The sequence below is a fragment of the Rhagoletis zephyria genome, unplaced genomic scaffold (assembly GCF_001687245.7).
Source record: "Rhagoletis zephyria isolate East Lansing unplaced genomic scaffold, Rhagoletis_zephyria_1.1 Rzeph_scaffold_02409, whole genome shotgun sequence".
Taxonomy (NCBI): Eukaryota; Metazoa; Arthropoda; class Insecta; order Diptera; family Tephritidae; genus Rhagoletis; species Rhagoletis zephyria.
In genome coordinates this window covers 9,913-29,911 of record NW_016159493.1, presented here as the reverse complement: position 1 = coordinate 29,911, position 19,999 = coordinate 9,913, and the positions used below count along the sequence as shown (strand labels likewise).

Below are 19,999 nucleotides of genomic sequence, written 5' to 3'. Positions count from 1 at the left end.
GCTTGTAAAACTAATTTTGAATTGCACGACCCACTCGGTTGCTTTTATTTTAACTCTCATTCCAGCACGTTTGATATATCAGATCCGCTTTTCAGCATTAAGAAATCGATACTGACCTCTCTCAATAAATGAATCATTAAAATAAAGACATAAAATCGGCTGATGCATTTAGTTCTGTAGGTGAACAGTTTTAGATCTCGACACTTAACAAACTCCTGCCTATCGTGACTCGGCGCAAAAATTGAAAATACTGGTTCCGTACGTCATGCGGACTGCGCCCCTCGTGCGGATGGGCNTCATAAAAGTTTGTTTCGAAAATCCCGAAATATGCTCGAATGTCGAAAAAATCCCGATATTAGTCCCGAGAAGCTTCTAGAATCAAAAAATAGTCCCAAGAGTTCCAAAAATCCCGGTATTAGTCCGGGGAATCCCGAAAATCCCGATATTAGTCCTGAGAATCCCAAAAGTCATGAAAACTCCGAAGTTGTCTCAGAAAACCCGAATTAGTCTCGCATCTCCCAAAAATCCCGAAATTCGTCCCGAAAGCCGCAAAAATCCCAATATTAGTCCTAATATTTCCGAAAGTCCCAAAAATTGCGATATTAGTCCTGAGAAACCTGAAAACTTCGTGGTTGTCTAGAAAATCCTAAAATAGCCCCGAAAGTCTCAAAAGTCCCGATATTAGTCCCAATATCTAAATATATAATGATAGATATATCGATAAATATAACGATATAAACATCGATATTGATAAAAAAAAATTATATATTATCGATAGGAAAATCGATAAATACAACGAGAATTCCGAAATAGGTCGGAGAATTACGAAATAAACCCGGGAATCTAGAAGTATTCTCGATAGTTCCGTGACTCACCGAAATCCCGAAATAGTTCCCAGTGGACAGTCATGCTGAGCGGACGTGTATTTTATTTGCTGCGCGTTTTACTTGATTCTGAGGGTGTCTGTATCCAAGTTTACGTTTTAAATTATTTATATAGTGACTCTTATTGATTCTCAATCAACTTGTGCAAAAATTCCATGTGTTTGTGTCATAAAAATGGAACGGTGATGTGGTTGCCGCTGCCACTAATAAATCAGTTGCTTCTACTACTCAACTCAGCTCTCAGTGCATCGTAAATGAACCTAAACAGCAGAGTGTCAAAAAAAACAAATTTTCCAACCCAAAACATTGGTAGAGATCGCGGAACCTTGCCTTTTGAGCCTGTTGTTAGAAGTTGAGGATGGTATTAAAGATCTTAAACGTGCACTAGGATGGATGTAGATGGCCTCTCCACTGTCCTTCTTATACATTTTCGTGCTCATACTCTGCCTCTCAAATTTATCTTTAATAAATCGTTAGTATCTGGGGTCTTTATTGACGACCGGAAACTGACGGATGTTACTCCAATTTACAAAAGTGGCAAAAAGGACGATGGTTTTAATTACAGGCCCATTTCTTAACTCTCGACTGTATCAAAACTTTTTGAAAGCATCACAAATGAAAAAATGTATTTTGCTAAGAGTATACTTTCTCCACAGCAGCATGATTTTGTTACTGGTAGAACATCTGTCTCTAATCTCTACCTATTTAGTGAATACTGTATTGCGGCGTTTTCAGCTGGGAACCATGTAGACTGTATCTATACCGATTTCTCATAATTACTGTTGGGTGTTTTCTCTAGGCCCTTCACTGCATCCACTGGAGTTCCACAGGGAAGTGTCTTGGTCCCCTGGTCTTCGTCTTATTCATCAATGATGTTAGTAACTGTTTTACCTTCATTAAATTACTTTTATATGCCGATGACCTAAAAATATTTGCTGTCATAACTAACTCGACTGACTCGCATAGACTTTAAGCCGATATTAATAATTTAACCAATTTTTAACCGATAAATGCTTTAAGATCACCTTCGTTAAATTAGTTAATATTTTGCCTACATGCTACTGCATTTCTGATATTGTTCTCCAACATTTTGAGGAAAAGAAAAATCTAGGCGTTGTTTTCGATTCGCGTTTTACGTTTACAAATCATATAAACTTTATTATCTCTAAATCGTATTTCGTCTTAGGTTTCATAAAATAAACAGCTCAAACTTTTCAGATCCTTATGCATACCTTGAAATTATTATTTACTGCTTTCGTTCGTTCTAGACTAGAATATCCTGCGTTCATTTGGAGGCCCCACTACCAATCCTTCATTTATAGAATCGAACGTGTGCAAAAAGTTTTTCTAAAGTTTGCTCTTTCTTCACTTCAGTTCTCTGGTCCCATTCCTGCTTATGAGACTCGATTGCGACTAATTAATCTTAAGCCGCTGGAAACTAGAATAGTGATATTGTCTCTGTCCTTCATGTTTAGTATCATTAATGGGGAGACCGACTGCTCCGATCTTTATTAACCTTTCCACTCCGGCTAGATACTTACGTAGCAGCCCTCCGTTTTATTTCACCATATTTCGAACAGCTATGCTTTCAATGCCCAATTGCTCGTGCCCTTCGCGAACTAAACTAGATATTTAATTCTGTTGAACTTGATCTTTCAGTTTCTAAATTGAGTTTTTCGTCACAACTAAACACTTACTTCCGCCTGCTTATGCTCTTGCAATAAGGTGTTGTACAAATGTATTTGGGTGCTCCGGTGGTGCTCCTGTGGCTACCCAAGAATGTGGGCGAATTTCCGCCGCTATTAGTGGGACCTCCAATTATGTTTTAGAATAAACTCAACTTTTCGTTTTAATGGTACGCGGGCGAATGCCGCCAATTTATTTTTCACGTTTCTCGTAAACCTAGCTGCTATTGTACATAGAACAGGGTTGTATTTTTAATATCGTAAATTCTTGTATTAGATTAGATTTAAGGCGTGTTCATACAAGGTGATTTGTAGGGTTGCAAATTGTATGCTTTTATCGCATTACATCACCCTCCTTTGGAAAAAGAAAAATTTGTCAAAGTGATCAAGTTTGCCATATTCTTCTTGCCCAACATTTATACTTAGAATTAAATTGTTTTGAAGGAACGAATTTAAGAAATGATTAAGGGATATTCCTCCTTCTTTCATTCGTTCGTTCAAATCAATTTTAAGTTTTGGTAAATATTAAGTATTAAAATAAAAGTTTTTGTATTTACTTAATTAGTATTACCCATTTTATTTATTAATAGTAATTTATTTGGCAAAGTATCGCATTTGTAAACAAAATTAAGTAATTATTTTTGTAAATGACTTATGAGACTAATTGATTGAATTTTACATATATACATATTAATTGGTTGTGAATAATGGAATTAAAAAATTGCTTGGTTTAATATTTGTATTTAGATTTCCTGAATTTTTAGTTTTAACAATGTATGAAAAATGTTTTTGGTTTATTTCATATTTTGGAAAAATTCTTATATTACAATTTTGTGGAAAAGTATATATATAAATTTTTTCATGAGGTAGTTTTCATATTTTTTATTTCAAATTACTATTTTTGTTTTTGTACAATTTTCATTTTAGTTGATGATAAAAAGAAAAATTAAAGGCAATTATACATACATATATAAGAGAATTTGTTTTATTTTATGAATTATATTTTTGTGTACTGTTTTTTCCTTGTTTTTCGCTTCATCAAAAATTGTGACGTTTACACCGTCAATTTTTGTTATAACGCATGACCCTTGGTATATGTTTTCATGCTTATTTCGGGGTTCTTTTTTAACAAGAGCCCTGTCGTTAACGCTAATTGATAACGGACGCGCCGTTTTATCGTATATTAGTTTCTTTCGAATTTTTTAATTAATTCTTTCGCAATTTCGTGCGACTTTTGCATTCTATATTTAACTTCTTTCGCGTAGTTTTCTACATTGTAAATCGGGTCAATTTGTTTTGTTCTTTTTTTAAATCATGTGGCACTGTGGCCTTTTTCCCAAATATTAATTCAAAAGGGGAAAATTCATTATCGAAAACTGTGTTAGTTGTTGTGTTGTGTAAAAATGTAAAATATTTTAAATAAACATCCCAATCGGAAAATGTTTCATTTAAATATGCTCGTAAGTATTCATTAAAAACTCTGTGGTTGCGTTCGATAGTATCCACAGTTTCATGATGGTGTGCGGTTGAAAAATCGGGTTTAACCTTTAAAAGTTTGGTTAATTCAGTGAAAATTTCGTTTTTAAATTCGGTGCCTAAGTCGGATTTAATGGAATTCATTACACCGTAAGTTAAGACAAAACTTTCGAAAATGGCAGATTCAATCGTTTTAGCGCTTTTATCTGGCACAGCTACTGTTACTAAATACTTTGTTAAATCGCATATAATGGTAATTGCGAACCTATTACCGCTACTCGACTCTGGTAGCAAGGTGTTGGCGTTATAACAAGATTTTCCTTGTTTTTAGGTTTAACCTTGTTTAATAAACATTTTGAACAATTTTTAACAAACTTGGATACATCACGACCCATATTTTTCCAGTGATATTTTGTACGTAATTTTGCATATAGTTTTTTTAATTCCGCAGTGTCCGCCTGTTATAGGGTCATTATGATAAATGGTCATTAATTTTAACTTTTTATCGTCGTCAGTTACTTTTTCTACCGGTTCTGTTAAGATAATTTGTAAAAATTTTAAAATGTTATTACCGCTGGTTTTCAAATTAGAAATCGAGAAATTATGGAAAAATATATCATCTTTTAGCCATTCTACTTTCTTAATGTAGCGATTGCCGGCTTCAGCATCAAGCCTCAAAAGTAACTCGTCTAAACAAGTTGTTTCCTTAACATTCGCAAAATTAATTAATTCTTGTTTCTTGTGTTTTAAATGTGCACATATTTGAATATTTGAAATTTTGTTATTTTTATCGTATACAAAATTCGATACTATTCGCGGTATATTTTTAGAAGAATTATACGAAAATTTATCGTAAACTTGTACTGTTGCATACTGGTAAGTCGTTGCCATTATGATTTTGGCTTAATATAGCACCGCACCCGTTTTTAGAAGCATCTACGGTTATTAAAATTCTTTAAAAAATCAGGATATTGCAAAAGTTTAGGAGACATTAGGGCTGATTTTAAGTGTTGAAATGCAGTTTCACAAGCGTTGTCCTATAAGAATTCGACATTTTTTCGACTCAGTCATTTAAAGGTGCTGCCAGCGACGCAGAGTTAGGTATGAAGTGTCTATAATAATTTGCAAACGCAACGAATCGACGAACAGCGTTTTTATCTGAAGGTTTTGTATACTTTTTTATTGCTTTAATTTTTGAATCGTCTGGCAGCAGTCCCTTTTCTGAGCACTTGTGCCCTAAAAATGTTACCTCAGAACGAAGAAAATTGCATTTTGCTGGGTTTAGCTTGAGATTAAATTTTCTACATGTTTCGAACCCTTTAGCCAGATTTTTTAGATGGTGAGTCTCACTACAACCTATAACTATGACTTCATCAACGTACAAAAAAGCTTGATTTGGAGAAATGCCTGAAAAGGCTATTAACATCATTCGAGAAAAAGAATTCGTTGCTACATTTAAACCGAATGGTAAAACTTTCCAGCGAAAAGCTCCCTTGTCAGTGCTGAAAGATGTTATATCTCGCGAGTTTTTATGCAGTGGGATTTGGTGAAAATCAGAAAACAGATCTAAAGTCGAGAAGTATTTTGCTCGTCCAAGGTTATCTAAGATATCGTCTACACGCGCTGGTGGAAATTTGTCAGCGATAAGCTTTTTGTTAACTGCCCTAAATTAAACACACAAGCGATACGATTTTTGGCCTGCTGGGTATTTTTTTCGTACTAAAATTAATGGACTATTATAATTTGAAGAGCTTGGTTCGATTAAGTCGTTTCGCAACAGGGTATCGACTTGCTTATTTATTTCTTCGCGTTGTGAGTACGGCAAACGATAATTTTTTATATAAACGTGAGTCTTGTCATTCAGTCGAAGTTTCTGTTCATAAAAGTTATAGAGTGTCATAAGGTCTGTTTTTAAGGCAAATACATCGGCGTATTGTAAGCATAATTCGAGCAATTTGTTTTTAGCATATTTTAGCATTTGTTTTTGTAAAATTGACTTTAGTTCCTCTAAACGTTTTGTGTCCTTGGAAGTTTCGTTTGATTTGTAGACATTATAGTTACTGATATCCTCAGCTTTGATGTTATAGTTTCGAACGTATTTTACCTAGTCCGTCGTATTTATTACTTTTAAAATTGGATTTTTAGTGTCGACGACACATTTTGATGTAAAAACACCAGAACAAACTCGTGAGAATCTACAAAAACAGGGTTGTTGGAATGAGTCAATTTAAATAAACGAAAAACTTTACATCTTCGAGGAATCACTAAATTGGTATTAGAACCGTGCAAAATTGCTATTTTTGTGCTTTCTGTCCCAATGCCGATAGTTATACTGTCATTTGCGTAGTTAATAATACCTAGTATGCCGTCAGAAGGTATATTGAAACTGTCATCTACAACGTGAAGAGTATGCGGAACAAAAAAAATTTGATACAACCAAGTTTGTACTTACGGTTCCCAATGTTGTAACCGTTTCTGGTGTTACACCAGTGATGTTTATCGTATCACTACTGTTAATTGCGGAATTTCTTGCTTAACTGGAAATCTTGATTAAAGAGATGTCTGCTTGTGAATCTACGAGAAACGAGAATAATTTGTAAGAATCGGTAAAATTTAATTCAATAAGATCTGAATAATTAAGGTTTAAGCAGTAGATTGATTTTTCAGGGGTAACTACGTTTAATTGCTTAGCTCCTGCTCCCCCAATGTTCGCTCCTGAGGGGCATCGGCGTTTAAAAAGCGAACATTAGATGTGTTTCTCGAATTCGAACGAGAAGAGCTGTTTCTGTTGCTTGCCGAACGATTGCTAGTGCCATTTCTGTAGTTATTTTGTCTACTGTTAAAATTGTTGCTTCTATTGTAATTATTTTGACTATTGTGCCTTGTGTTATTGCCATTATTGTAAATATTTGTATTGCCGTTATTAAATCTGAAACTATTGTTCTGTTAGTCATAGTTGTTGTGCCCTCTAAACCTCCTCGAAAACTATTTGGTCTATTTGCCCGTGACCTAAAAGACAACACCTGCCGCTCTTTGACTTCATTATTGTGTTCTACAATCATCTTTGCGACTACATCTTTCGAATCCGTAAAAGTGGTTGATGCTAAAATAGATTTTACTAGTTCTGAACGACTGTTCAGCCTGCAAACGTTTACTGTCTGCTCTACCGCTAACTCGTGGGCTTTCGCTTTTGTCGTACCCTCAATAATTAAAGATCGCTCTAATGCATCAGATAATTCCTCTACTCGCTTCGCAAAATCGGCATAGTTGTTATTAGTAATATGTAATGACGCGATTTTGCCAGAGACATCTTTGGAATTATCTGGTTTGATTCTGCTGCGTAGCGCAACCTTTACTTGATCCACTGAAATTATTTGACTGGGTAAAACCTCACGCGCTTTGCCTTCGAGTTTTGACTTTAAAAATGCTATAAATGTTGTAGTTAAACTTTCATCCGACAATTCTTCTATTAAATTGATTTTGTCAATGAATCAGTTGAGCGATAGGGGGTCACCACTATAGTTTTCTCGGATTATAGATGCACACAAGCTAATGAAAGATTTCTTTTGCTCAGGTGTTGTCATTTTTATGTCGCTTGTGAATGCAATAAAATTAATATTTGGTGAACTAATCATTACGCATGGCGTTTTTTCAATTTGTAAAAAATCTTTAAATGAAGGCAAAGAACAACATTTTTTAACGGTGGAAACTTCTGGTGTGCCAGCTGAACAAGCGTCAGCTAAGTCGTCGTCGGAATCTACTTCAGAATTTAAAATATCTTCTTGTATTAGAACTGAATCTTCGGGTACTAAAACTTTACACCCAATTTTTTGAAAACACTGAAGTAATTTTTCTCTGCACCGCGATAAACTTTTAATTATAGAAGCTGGTTTGTTTCCTTGTTGTTCCGAACTTTTTACTTGAATTAAAATATCGTTGTAAGTTTCGATTAAAGATTTCTTATATTCGTCAACTTTTTCCCGATTTGTTGAAAGTGGACGGCTTTGAAGAACACGCTTGGTAACTTTTGAAAATTTTGCTTGTAAATCTTTGAATACAAGTTCGACATCTGACATCTGGCACACACGCAAAGCAAAAGATCTATAAAAACTATCCAACTATTGTATTATTGAAAAAAAATTATTTGAATAAAGTTGTAATATTTGAAGTTTGGCTACCACGGCATAGAAAACTGAGTAAAACGTTTATTGATATTATAATCGTTGAAATATTTTACCATATCTCAAACGAAATTCTAAAAGTTGTAGTATAAAAGTACAGCGAAAATTCGTATATAAATTTTATCGAATATTTGAAAAAAAAGAAAAATTTATGAAAATTCCAAAATCTGACTCTTGCCTAATGTTCCAAAGAATTGACGAAAAATTTTAGTGAAAACTTTAAATTGTTGAAGTTACGTTTAAAAAAAAATATTAATATTTGTACATCACTGTACCACTGAAGCTGAAATTCCAGAAGAAAAAGCAGTAATATATACATATGTGTATAGATAAAAATGTGTATTAATATTTGTATGTATGTAGGTATGATAAGTACAGTAGGTATTAAAAGTATGTTTGACAATCCAAAAGTTTGAATAGAGCAAAAATATTTAACAAGAATTTGAGTGAATATAATGAAAAATATATGAAATACATAATTACAGGAATTTTGTTACATATTGAATTTACGAAAAAGATATTGTGGTGTTTCGCACGTAGTGCATCATGCCCAAAAGAATCTGCTACTCGCTGTTGTTGTTGCTTGTTTTCTTCGCTGATTGTCACCCGCTGCAGTCTATACTAAAACGATGCGCTGTCTTGCGTCGCGCCAAGGCTTAGCGACGCTTCTTTATGGCGTGGTGCGTATGCCGTTATACAACGGTTGCATGGCGTGTTTAAGGGTACAGCTGTGGTTGGTAGAAGACGTGGTTTGTGTGCCGTTATATAACCGATGTACGACGCGTTTTTAAGTACACTAACTGTGGTATGTACAGCACTTTCGCGTTTTCATAGTTCTAATTTTAGGCTTTGAGTTCTAGTTTTTACCGCTGCCACCGGTCCACCAACTATCATATCATATTACCAATAATTTATTTAATTTTATTTTGTACAAATTTGGGACCACCGCTTTTTTTTTGATTTTTTTTTTCTTGTTTTAATTTCAACTTTTCTGTTCTTAAGCCATTTTTTTTTTATAAAGTGTTTAAAATTTTGGGACCACCGCTTTTTTTTGGAATTTTTTTTTTATAACCGTTTACGGATTTTTCCTGTTTTGTATTCAGGTATTTTGATTTATTTCTTGTGTAATTTTCAAGTGTTTCATTTTTGAATGTTCTGCACCGCCACCACTTTATATTTTTAATAAACATTTTTTTTGTAATTTTCAGTTTAAAAATTTTTTTTTGTGTTTTAGTTTATTCCGCCAGCATAGTGTTTTTGTACTAGAATGATTTTAAAATCTATTTGGAGTTCATTTCCGTTTGTATTTAAAGTTTTTCCCACATAAGTATGCATGTACGTGTATGTACATATATGTATATGCGTGTTCAAGTTAAAAGTGTTTTGAAAGAAAATTTATTTTTTATTTTTTGTGTGGTTTTTGATCTTTTTTTTTTAGTTTTTTGTAATAATTTTGTTTAATAGCTGCTACCACCACCGATACTTTAGTAAAAAAAATCTTTAATTCAATTCAATTCATTTCATTGTATACTTTCTTGGGCTTTGCGCTTTTGCTATGCCCGCGGACCGGCATTTCGCCAGGTTCTGTCACGGTCGCCATGTCGAAGTGGTATTTAATTCCACTTCTCGGTATTGAAGGAGGCGTACCTTTATGTTGCTGCCGGCGGGAGCCCTTCCGCTCTGCTTGTTTACTGCTGCTTGCCGCTGTCGTGTTGCGCCCCGCTTATGCTCTTGCACGAAGTTGTTGTACGCCTCTATTTGGGTGCTCCGGTGGTGCTCCTGTGGCTACCCAAGAATGTGGGCGAATTTCCGCCGCTATTAGTGGGACCTCCAATTATGTTTTAGAATAAACTCAACTTTTCGTTTTAATGGTACGCGGGCGAATGCCGCCAATTTATTTTTCACTCTCCTCTTAAACCTAGCTGCTATTGTACATAGAACAGGTTGTATTTTTAATATCGTAAATTCTTGTATTAGATTAGATTTAATTCGTGTTCATACAAGGTGATTTGTAGGGTTGCAAATTGTATGCTTTCATCGCATTACATTATTACTCACAGCTAAATAACTCTTTAGTTGGGATTAACTGGGATGACCTGTTGTCTGGTGAAAACATTTCGACGTATTGTTCTAATTTTAAATCTAAACTGCCGGAGATACGCTTCTTAAATATTCCTCTTAGGAAAAGTTTGTCATACAAAATAACTTGGCACACAAGAGCTGAAGAAGATTAAGAACTTAAGAAGCAAATTCTACATAAAATTCAAGCTTACTAGACGGACTTCTTTAAGTCTAACTTTGTTTATGACGACCTTGATTTTTTGCCAAATTTTTATTCGCACATTGATAGGAATCTCAATTTTGGTTCACTAACGCTATCTTCCGAAGATATTGCCAAGGGAATATTTGCACTTATGCCCTCTGTACAGACCGATGTAGATGGTTTCTCTACTTAGTTATTGAAAAACTGTCCAACAAGTCTCTAGCTTTAGGGAAGTTTATAGATGAACGGAAAATGGCCTCCATTACCCCGTTAAATTACGTACGAAATTATAGGCCCACCTCAAAACTTTCGACTGTCTAAACTATTTGAGTGTTTTCTATGACAAACTATATTTCGTCGTTAATTCGCATATCTCTCCTATCCAACATGGATTTGTCTCCAATAGGTCCACATTTTCGAACTTATCCGTATTCACAGAATACTGCATTGCTTCTTTCTCTGGTAGTCACCAGGTCGACTGCATATATACGGACTTTCATAAGGTGTTTGACACTGTGTCACATAAAATTCTTATAAGTAAACTTTCCTGTCTAGGTTTTCGTTCATGTCTTTTAGATTTGATTAAATCGTATCTTTCTAACAGACGCTGTGTGGTCACAGTGGATAATGCATCTTCTGAGCCCTTTAGCGCTTCATAAGGTGTCCCCCAAGGTAGCGTTCTAGGTCCAACGCTTTTCGCCCTTTTCATTAATGACATAAGCGACTGTTTTTCTTACGCCAATTTTTTACTATATACGGATGATTAGAAGTTGTTCGCAATGATTAAAGCTCAGTGTGATGTTAATGTTATGGTGTACGAAGTCGGGCCTTACTTTAAACTTAAAGAAATGTTTCAAATTATCTTTCGCTTGAATCAAAAATGTTCGCAATACATTTTATTGTATATCAAATAATACCCTGGAAAATGTCAACGAAGCTATTGTTTAGGCATTATTTTTGATAGTAAGCTCAGTTTTAAGTCACATTAATTACATTATAGCGAAATCTTACTCGGTTCTTGGGTTTGTGCGTCGTAACATATACATACATTAAAAAATTTTGTTTACAAGTTTCGTCCGTTCTCATCTAGAATATGCTGGTTTTGTCTGCAGGCATTATAATCAACTCCCGATAACAAGAATAGAGCGTATCCAAAAGGTATTTCTCAAATTCTCTCTTCGGTCCCTGAACTTTGAAACTCCTATGCCATCGTACACATCCCGTCTTATGTTAATAAATCTCAAAACTCTCGAAAGCCGCAGGTCTATATTATCGCTAACATTTGTAAATAATGTTATTCAAGGATTACTTCGTTGCCCTTATCTCCTGAAAAGGATCAGTTTTAACTTTCCAAAACGCAGTCTTCGCATCTATTATCCATTCTATGGGGCCAATGTTCAAACCAAGTTTGCAATCAATGCCCCTTATCTAGAGCCATGCGATAAATCAATCTAACATCGCATAATGTTACAATACACTGTACTTTACCAAACCAGCATTTGTTAATTTGTTAAACACAATCTTTTGATGTTAAGCATTCTTTATTATTTTACTTTAATTGTAATCGTGAGTGCATATGCAATGTATTATAAAAGTCTGTAGGAATCTCTGCTCATAGACGTAAATAAATAACTAAATTTAGGTGTGGTGAGAACGGGTGTGATGAGTTCTGCTATAGTGAGTTAAGGTTTGGTGAATCAAGTTGCGATGAGCTCAAGTTAGATGTGGTGAGTTTATGTGTGGTTAGTTTATTTGAGGTGAGGTGAAGTGAGTTGGGCTTAGATAAGTTGAGGAGAGTGTAAGGTGAGGTATTTTTTTTTTTTAATTTCTCCTAAATCATCAATTTTTTTGTAGTTTGAAAGTATTTAGTCATCGAATCTAAATACCTTGGTACTTTTGTGAAAGTATTTTGTAAGTTGAGGTGAGTGTAAGACAAGTTGTTATTTTTTTTTTAATAAAGTTGTAACGTAGCATTCACTACTCTACAATACCTGCACCCACAACCTACTCTACCCTACGCCGAGAGAAATCTTTCCTCCTACGATGTTCGAGTTTCCCATGGTGAGCACGGAAGAAGTACTTCTTGCGGCCAAGCGATTTAAAGATAAAAAATCACCGGGGCCAGATGCAATTCCAAATCGTGTCCTCAAGCTTGCTGTAGCTGCGAACCCTAAAGTGTTCGTCGATAGTTTTAACGAATGCTTTAAAGGAGTATTTCCTGATGCATGGAAGCGCCAGCGGCTAGTTCTATTGCCGAAAACTGGGAAGCCACCAGAAGATCCCTCAGCATATCGTCCTATATGCATGTTGGATACGACGGGCAAGCGATAGACTGCTAGAAGCAATCGAGGAAAAGGGAGGCCTCTCAGAGACACAGTTCGGCTTCAGAAAGAGGCGGTCAACAGTAGACGCAGCCAGTCTAGTAAAGCAGTTGGCGGAAGATGCAATCAGTGGCGAAAGGTGGAAGGGAGGAGCAAAGGAGTACTGCTTGCTTGTCGCCCTCGATGTAAAAAATGAGTTCAAAACAGCAAGTTGGAAACACATAAACGCTGCTCTACGCAGATTCGAGGTACCCGCATACCCCCGCAAGATTGTAGACAACTACCTAGCAAATAGAGTGCTACTGTACAATACGGAGAATGGTGTCAAAGAACATAAAGTCTCGGCTGGAGTACCACAGGGTTCGGTTCTGGGTCCAATACTTTGGAATATCATGTACGATGGTGTGAGACAGTTCTAGTAAGCAGTAGAAAAGTCAGAGAAGTGGCGACTATAAAGGTTGGTCAACAAGAAATTACGTCAAAGGCGGCCCTAAAATACCTAGGCATAATGTTTGATGCGAGGCTTACCTTCAAGACGCACATTGATTATGCTGTCGAGAAAGCCGAAAAGGTGGCAGGGGCACTAACAAGGGTTATGCTGAACGTAGGAGGCCCGAAACAACAGCGTAGGCAGCTATACGCAAGCGTCGTGCGCAGTGTGCTGCTCTATGGTGCACAAATCTGGTATGAAGCGTTCAGCAAGACGTCATATGTACGAGAAGCAAGGTCTTTGCACAGATTTTGCGCTATCAAAGTATGCAGTGCATTCCGAACTACGTCCGAAGAAGCAGCACTAGTGGTGGCAGGACTCTGCCCCATTGACATTCTAGTGGAAGTGACAGGCCCCAGGCCTACAAACCGAACGAGACGCGAAGAGGTGACACAGAGGTGCTTGCAGCAATGGCAAACGAGGTGGACGCACCGCCTCATACCCTCGATATCAAGGTGGGTAAGTAGGGAACATGGGGAAGTGGACTTTCATTTGACCCAAATATTAACAGGGCATTGGTGCTTTAAATCATATTTATACCGATTTAAGCACAAAGACGATCCCTTCTGCACCTTCTGTGCAAAGGATATTATTGAAGACGCTGAACACTGCTTTTTCGTCTGTCCGAGGTTTGCAATCGAAAGGGATGACTCGAGCAGGAAGGTGGGGAGGCCACTTACGGTTCATAACCTTGTGGATACTATGCTTGAGTCAGAAGATAACTGGTCCGTTGTTTGCAATTTGGCAAGCACAATTTCATCTAAATTGCGTCGAGCGGAACAACTCCGCAGAATTTCATAGATTGGCAATNCTTGCCATTTGGCAAGCACAATTTCATCTAAATTGCGTCGAGCGGAACAACTCCGCNGTACGATTCATAACCTTGTGGATACTATGCTTGAGTCAGAAGATAACTGGTCCGTTGTTTGCAATTTGGCAAGCACAATTTCATCTAAATTGCGTCGAGCGGAACAACTCCGCAGAATTTCATAGATTGGCAATAGGCCGCTCCCCCTCCGCGAAGTAATACCTTACGGTAGTTCCACGGTGGGAGGGAAACGGAGCAGGGGTGGGTTTTTAGTGCGGTGAGCTGAAAGGCAAGTCCCACACTTTTCGGCTTTCAATGCTTTGTGCCACCTCTACAAAAAAACAANATGCCGACCGTATATATATGTATATACAAGCATACGCATGCACATATGCCACTCGTGTGAACATACGAAATGCTTACTTACATACGCCAGTCATTCGTATACGGCGGTATATGCAGAACATTCACAGCGCACATACATACACACACACCAGCGTGCGCTAAAAATAGAATATGTACAAAACAAAGCACAAGCAAGCATGCGCCCGAACACACGTGGAAAGTTCGTTGGGCACTTGCGCAAAGATTTCTAAAACCTTTTCAGCTCTTCTTACTTCGCAACCGACTTGCGCGGCGATGGGTATAAGGTTCTCTACAATTGCTCATCCGCTATCAGTCTCCGTAGGTAAGGGAGCGCGTACGTCGCCTTTTGGTAGATGAGCATCGTTACACTTTGTAGACGTTGTCGTTGCTATTTGCAACCATGTACTCCCCTCGTACCGGTCCCCAAGCCGCCGTGGAAGGTCGCACTCACCCGTGCCACCAACCGTTCCGCACCTACATCGTTAGTGTGCAACTACGATGGGCGACACAGGTGAGTGCTTAGGGCCCACTAATCAGTCTCCGTTGTCTCTTCATTGCAGGCCGCAACAAGTCAACGGCATTTGAGGCCGCCGCCCCTATCACCGCCGTAATCCAGGAGCGCTGCTCCTTCCGTCACCACAGCAAGGGCCGCTGCCGCCGTCTTCGTTATTAGGGTTGCCACCGTCGTTGCCGCCCTGGGCCGAACCCATCATCGTGCCCAACCCGTCGGCCGATTGCAGTAGTCGCCGCCAGACAGGGGCGCTGCTCCCTCCGTCACCACAAGTTAGGGCCGCTGCCGCCGCCTTCAGTATTGGGACCGCACCATCGTTATCGCCCTCGGAGCCAACGCCAGTCACCCGCCATCGCCTTTTGGAGGCCGTTGCTGCACCGCCGCTCTCATTGCCGTTGCGCTCACCGGCATCAACGAGTCTCATTGCCGCTGCGATCACCGTCGTCACGAGTATCACCGTCACTCTCATTGCCGCTGCGATCACCGTCGTCACCGAGTATCACTGTCGCTCTCATTGCCACTCTCACCGTTACCAATCCATAGCCGTTGTTACTCTCTCTCTCATTTCTTGGATGAAAGGTTGCCGGCGCTGTGGCCATATCTCGCCTCGTGTGTTCTACGTATTACAATAACTATTGTGTTTGATTTGGTGGGGGTTAGTGGGACCTCTATTGTACCCTGAGCCGGCTGAGCGTACCTCAGCCTTAGACAAAACCCACCTCATAAAGTATTTAGTTTGAAAGTATTTAGCCATCGAGACTTAATACCTTGGTACTTTATTGAAAGTATTTTGCATCTCCAAAGAACCTGAGTACTTGGACCAGAGTATTTAGCGCCTGCTAAATACTTAATATTTTTTACTTTGGTATCTAGCAGCCCCTAAACACCAAGTTTTTTTTTGCTTTAATATCTAACTGCTCAGCCAACACATTAAGCAGAGGGTAACGCTTGCCATACCGGGGCTACTTTGGGCTCGGCAGGCTATTCAAAATAGAGGCCTTTCTCATCGAAGACAAGTTACGCTTCACAAATCTGTTATGTCCGTCCTTCTATGTAGCGCAGAAACGTGGACGATATCGAAAAAAGATAAGAAGTCTTTGGGCCCTTACGAGCGAACCATTCTACGCAAGATCTATGGCGCGTTGGGGACGTGTACTGAAGAAGATGTGTTGACGAACTGTACGAGCTTTTTAGCGACATGGACATAGCTGAACGCATACAAATACAACGGCTGAGCTAGTGTGTTCACCCTTGGGTGATCGTTAATTAATTCACAAAGGCTCTAACCAATACTTTTTGGAAACTGTGTTTTTCACATATATTAGTAAGAGAAATTAAAATACACCTTCAATAAAAAATTCAAAGTGTTACTGCCAAAAGAAACGGAGGTACATACCACGTTTTAAAAAGCTCTACCTGTTTTTGATACTCTTTTTAAGGTAACGATATGCAGACCGACTTGCCTACACTCGCGATTGAAGAAAAATGTACTAACTCCCCGCGGGGTACGTAAATATGTCACGGCCAGAACGTCGGCGTGTACACATTTGTCGCTGATCTTTTAAGCCCTGACCCCATGCGACCACTTATGTAACATTTTTTAGTTTTTACTTTTGTATCTAATTTTGAAGTCAAAGTTATGCTTTTCTTTCTTAAAGTTAACTATAACAAAGAGCTTTAATATTTATGACAATATACATTTCGTTTTATTTATTTAGTTACGGAAAGAACATCGTCGTGTACACATGTGTCGCTACTCGCTTGAGTGCTGACCCCATGCGCCTACTAGCGTAATATTTTTTGGTGAAAGTAAGTTTTAATTTTGTTTTTTAAGTTTGAAGTCGGAATTATGTTTTTATTTTTTTAAGTTAACGATAATAGAGTACTTTAATATTTTTGTTAATACACACTTCCTTATTTTTATTTTGAAAACTCTTTTTTCAATACTTTTACTGGGGACCCCATGCGACTAATTGTGTGATTTTTTTTATGCGTCTAATTAAGGGTTAAGGGGCAGGGAATGTGCCTGAGTATGAGTGTGTAATTCTAAGAAACGAGCACAAAATTTTCTAATTTCGTTTGCCTTTATCTTAGAACCGAACACGAATAGAAAAAGGGCAATCAAAAGGCAACACATTTTGGTATAAACGAAATCACCATAACTGTTTTGATTTGCCTTGGCGAACGTGCCCAACATGAAATAGCTTATAGTGTATGATACGCAATGGAAATGGCAGAGACATTGGCAGCGAAATACGACATATTCATATGAGCAGGTATTCAAAACAGTCCGACGCCTATGTAGAGCCAAGTAAGGAGAAGAAGGGCATATCACCATTTTGCTTAGGTATGTACGATTTTACAAAGCCTTATTTTCTAGCAAATGGTTTAAAAATATTTTTGTCGTAAACTATGGTGATGGGCGAAAGCCACATATATTACAAATTCCACGAAAATCTGTCATGCCGTTCGAGATATTATATCTTAAGCAGGGATCACACGATCTGTACATTTTAGCAGTCACAGAGTGGTGTTGTTTGGAAATTTTTTTATTGAGCTGAACTCATTCTCAATAAACGTTTCTCGGCAACACCACTCTGTGACTGCTAAAACGTTCAAATCTGTACAAATATACAAATAGTGTGATCCGTGCTTTACGAGTATGTATCAGAGACCGAAAATAACTGGCACATTTATTGCTGTGTCACAAATTTACATTTATTTTTTGTTATAAAAAATAAATCACTCACAATAACTTTTATAACGAGTTTTTGGCTTATCTGCATTGGATAGACTTTTATTTGATCTGATGTTTTTTTACGTTTAGAATTGACCTTTTGTTTTACTTTTTTGTTTTAAATGCAGCGGTATGTAAGTTAAATGAAATGCTTCGGTAGTTTGCTTCTATTTAGTATAGTTTATTTATATAAGGGAAGAAGATGGACCGAAAATATAGCGTTGAATTAGGCAGCTTTTTTGACTTGGGTACAAGTAGTGATAAAAAAGTTTCAGCGTGTAAAGTTTGTTAAAAATAGTTTTTAACGGTGATCATTTGAGTGAGTAAAAATAGTTTTACTTGGTATTCCTTATAGTTTGTTTTACTTTGTTGCAATTTCATCATATATTTTCTCTGCACCATAAATAAATATACTAACCCACCTTTTCAACAAAAAAAAATTGCATAAATAACTGCGGTTGGTCTGTATTTTCGTTAGCGATTCCATTTCTCACAGTCATTAACTGTAAACTCCCTCGCATAAAACGCTTTCACAGTGATATATCACAAAAAGTAAAAAATAAATGGTTAATGATAGACAAAGTTACAATATGATTAATGTGGGCCAGTTATTTTCGGTCTCTGGTATGTATAGATCAGTATATCGTCGTTTAAAGTACAAAACCGCGTATCGTCATTCTGCAAAACCGCGTAACTGACATTGGTTGCCAAAAAATTGGATTTGCTCACTCAAGCCCTTGGTCCAATCTTAATCAATTCGTCCTGAAATATACTAGCCAGAAATACGATTGCTTTATAAAAAAAAGAGAACCATTTTGAAATATGAGTGTTTTTATTCTCTAGAAAATAAATTATGCAACCTCACATACACGGTTTTGCATTATCTTGATACGCGGTGTTGCATTTTGCAGATATGCGGTTTTGTACTTTAAACGACGATATGTAGATGATGCATGTAAATATACAAACTTATTTAAGGAGAGAACAACTTACTTCCAAGTCGTCTATGACGTAGCGCATCGAATTAAGATCCTTTTGGAAATTCTCCAAATAATCACCTGAAACTTGCTGTGGTATTGTGTAATCCGCTCTTTTGAACTCTGCCTCCCAAAGCTGTGTCTTATTTTCGAGAACCCAATCGCAAGTTAGTAACTGGAATAACTAAAATAAATAAGATGAAACCAAATTAAACTCTTGTAAAAATATTATTAGTTTATTTAAATACTGCGAACTCGCAAAGCGAACAACAAGATAATGAAGGAATGCGCGATAAAAATGTAGAGGAAAAACGTCAAATGAAATGCCTGATAACTTTAGATAAGAACTTTCGGGAGTTGCCATGAGCGCGAGCGCAAGTATATAAGGGCGCTGCCACAGCGCACCACAAGTTCAGTTTAGAATAAGCAAGCTACAAGTTCCGTTGTAAAACAGAAGCCGGGTATAGAGATCAATTGCCTTAGCAAGTATTGTAAAGTGTTTGAATTGCCTTAACAAGTATTGTAGGTGTTTGTTGTACAATCAAGTTAATTGTAATGATTTGGTCACTTTGAGCGTTTATTTAACAATCGAGTGATACGAAACTGGGAGATTTTGGGAAATCCGTCAAGTATTCAAAGATAATCGTGACAATTGGTGTCAGAATTGGAGTAAATTCCATAGGAGTAAGATTTGAAAATGTAGAAGTTCTATGATTTGACGATACTGCCTCTACAAAAGGAGTTGGCAAAGCAAGGACTATTCACGTCCTGAAACAAGGAGGAATTGAAATCATAGCTGCAGGAAGCTATGAACGCAGAAGGCATCGATTTGGACCAATATGACATTCATCGTGAGGATCCACTAAGGACGAAGTTCCCTGAAGTAATCGACTGCCCTCCAATAGATTCTGCCGCAGCTGCGATGACCCGGGCTCAAAAGAGGTCGTACGAGGTCGCAAGAGGTTGCTGTGCGAGTGTCCAGCTCTCGTAAGGATGAGGCTAAAGACATTCGGAAAGCCATTCCTGCAGAATATTTCTGAGTGCAGCTGCCTCTCTCTATATGACGTACTGAAAGTTATTAAAGCCGCGAAATGGCTGTAGGTTGCATGAGTTGTGGAATCAAAATGGCAAACGTGCTAATTGCTTGTCACCAAGGTGACAATCCACTTAAACCAACTAATCACTACAACATTCCCCGATTCGTATGGCACATATTCCATAAGTAAGTGCTTATTTAGTGCCAATTCATGCCGCTAAAAAAAGTTTGGGCTCTGTAAATTTTGATAAAAATATGTCATAG

General features: G+C 37.5%; 1 long non-coding RNA gene across 1 annotated transcript in view; it reads right to left on the bottom strand.

Annotated features, from left to right (window-relative positions):
* LOC108366816 (uncharacterized) overlaps positions 1 to 18,888 on the bottom strand; it is a 26,497-nt gene extending 7,609 nt beyond the window's left edge. Inside the window, exons 1-2 of the long non-coding RNA XR_001848161.1 lie at positions 18,716 to 18,888; positions 6,498 to 6,619 (exon numbers count right to left, since the gene is read on the bottom strand). This is a non-coding gene — a long non-coding RNA (uncharacterized LOC108366816). The remainder of the gene's footprint in view (positions 1 to 6,497; positions 6,620 to 18,715) is intronic.
* Positions 18,889 to 19,999: the final 1,111 nt, after the last annotated feature.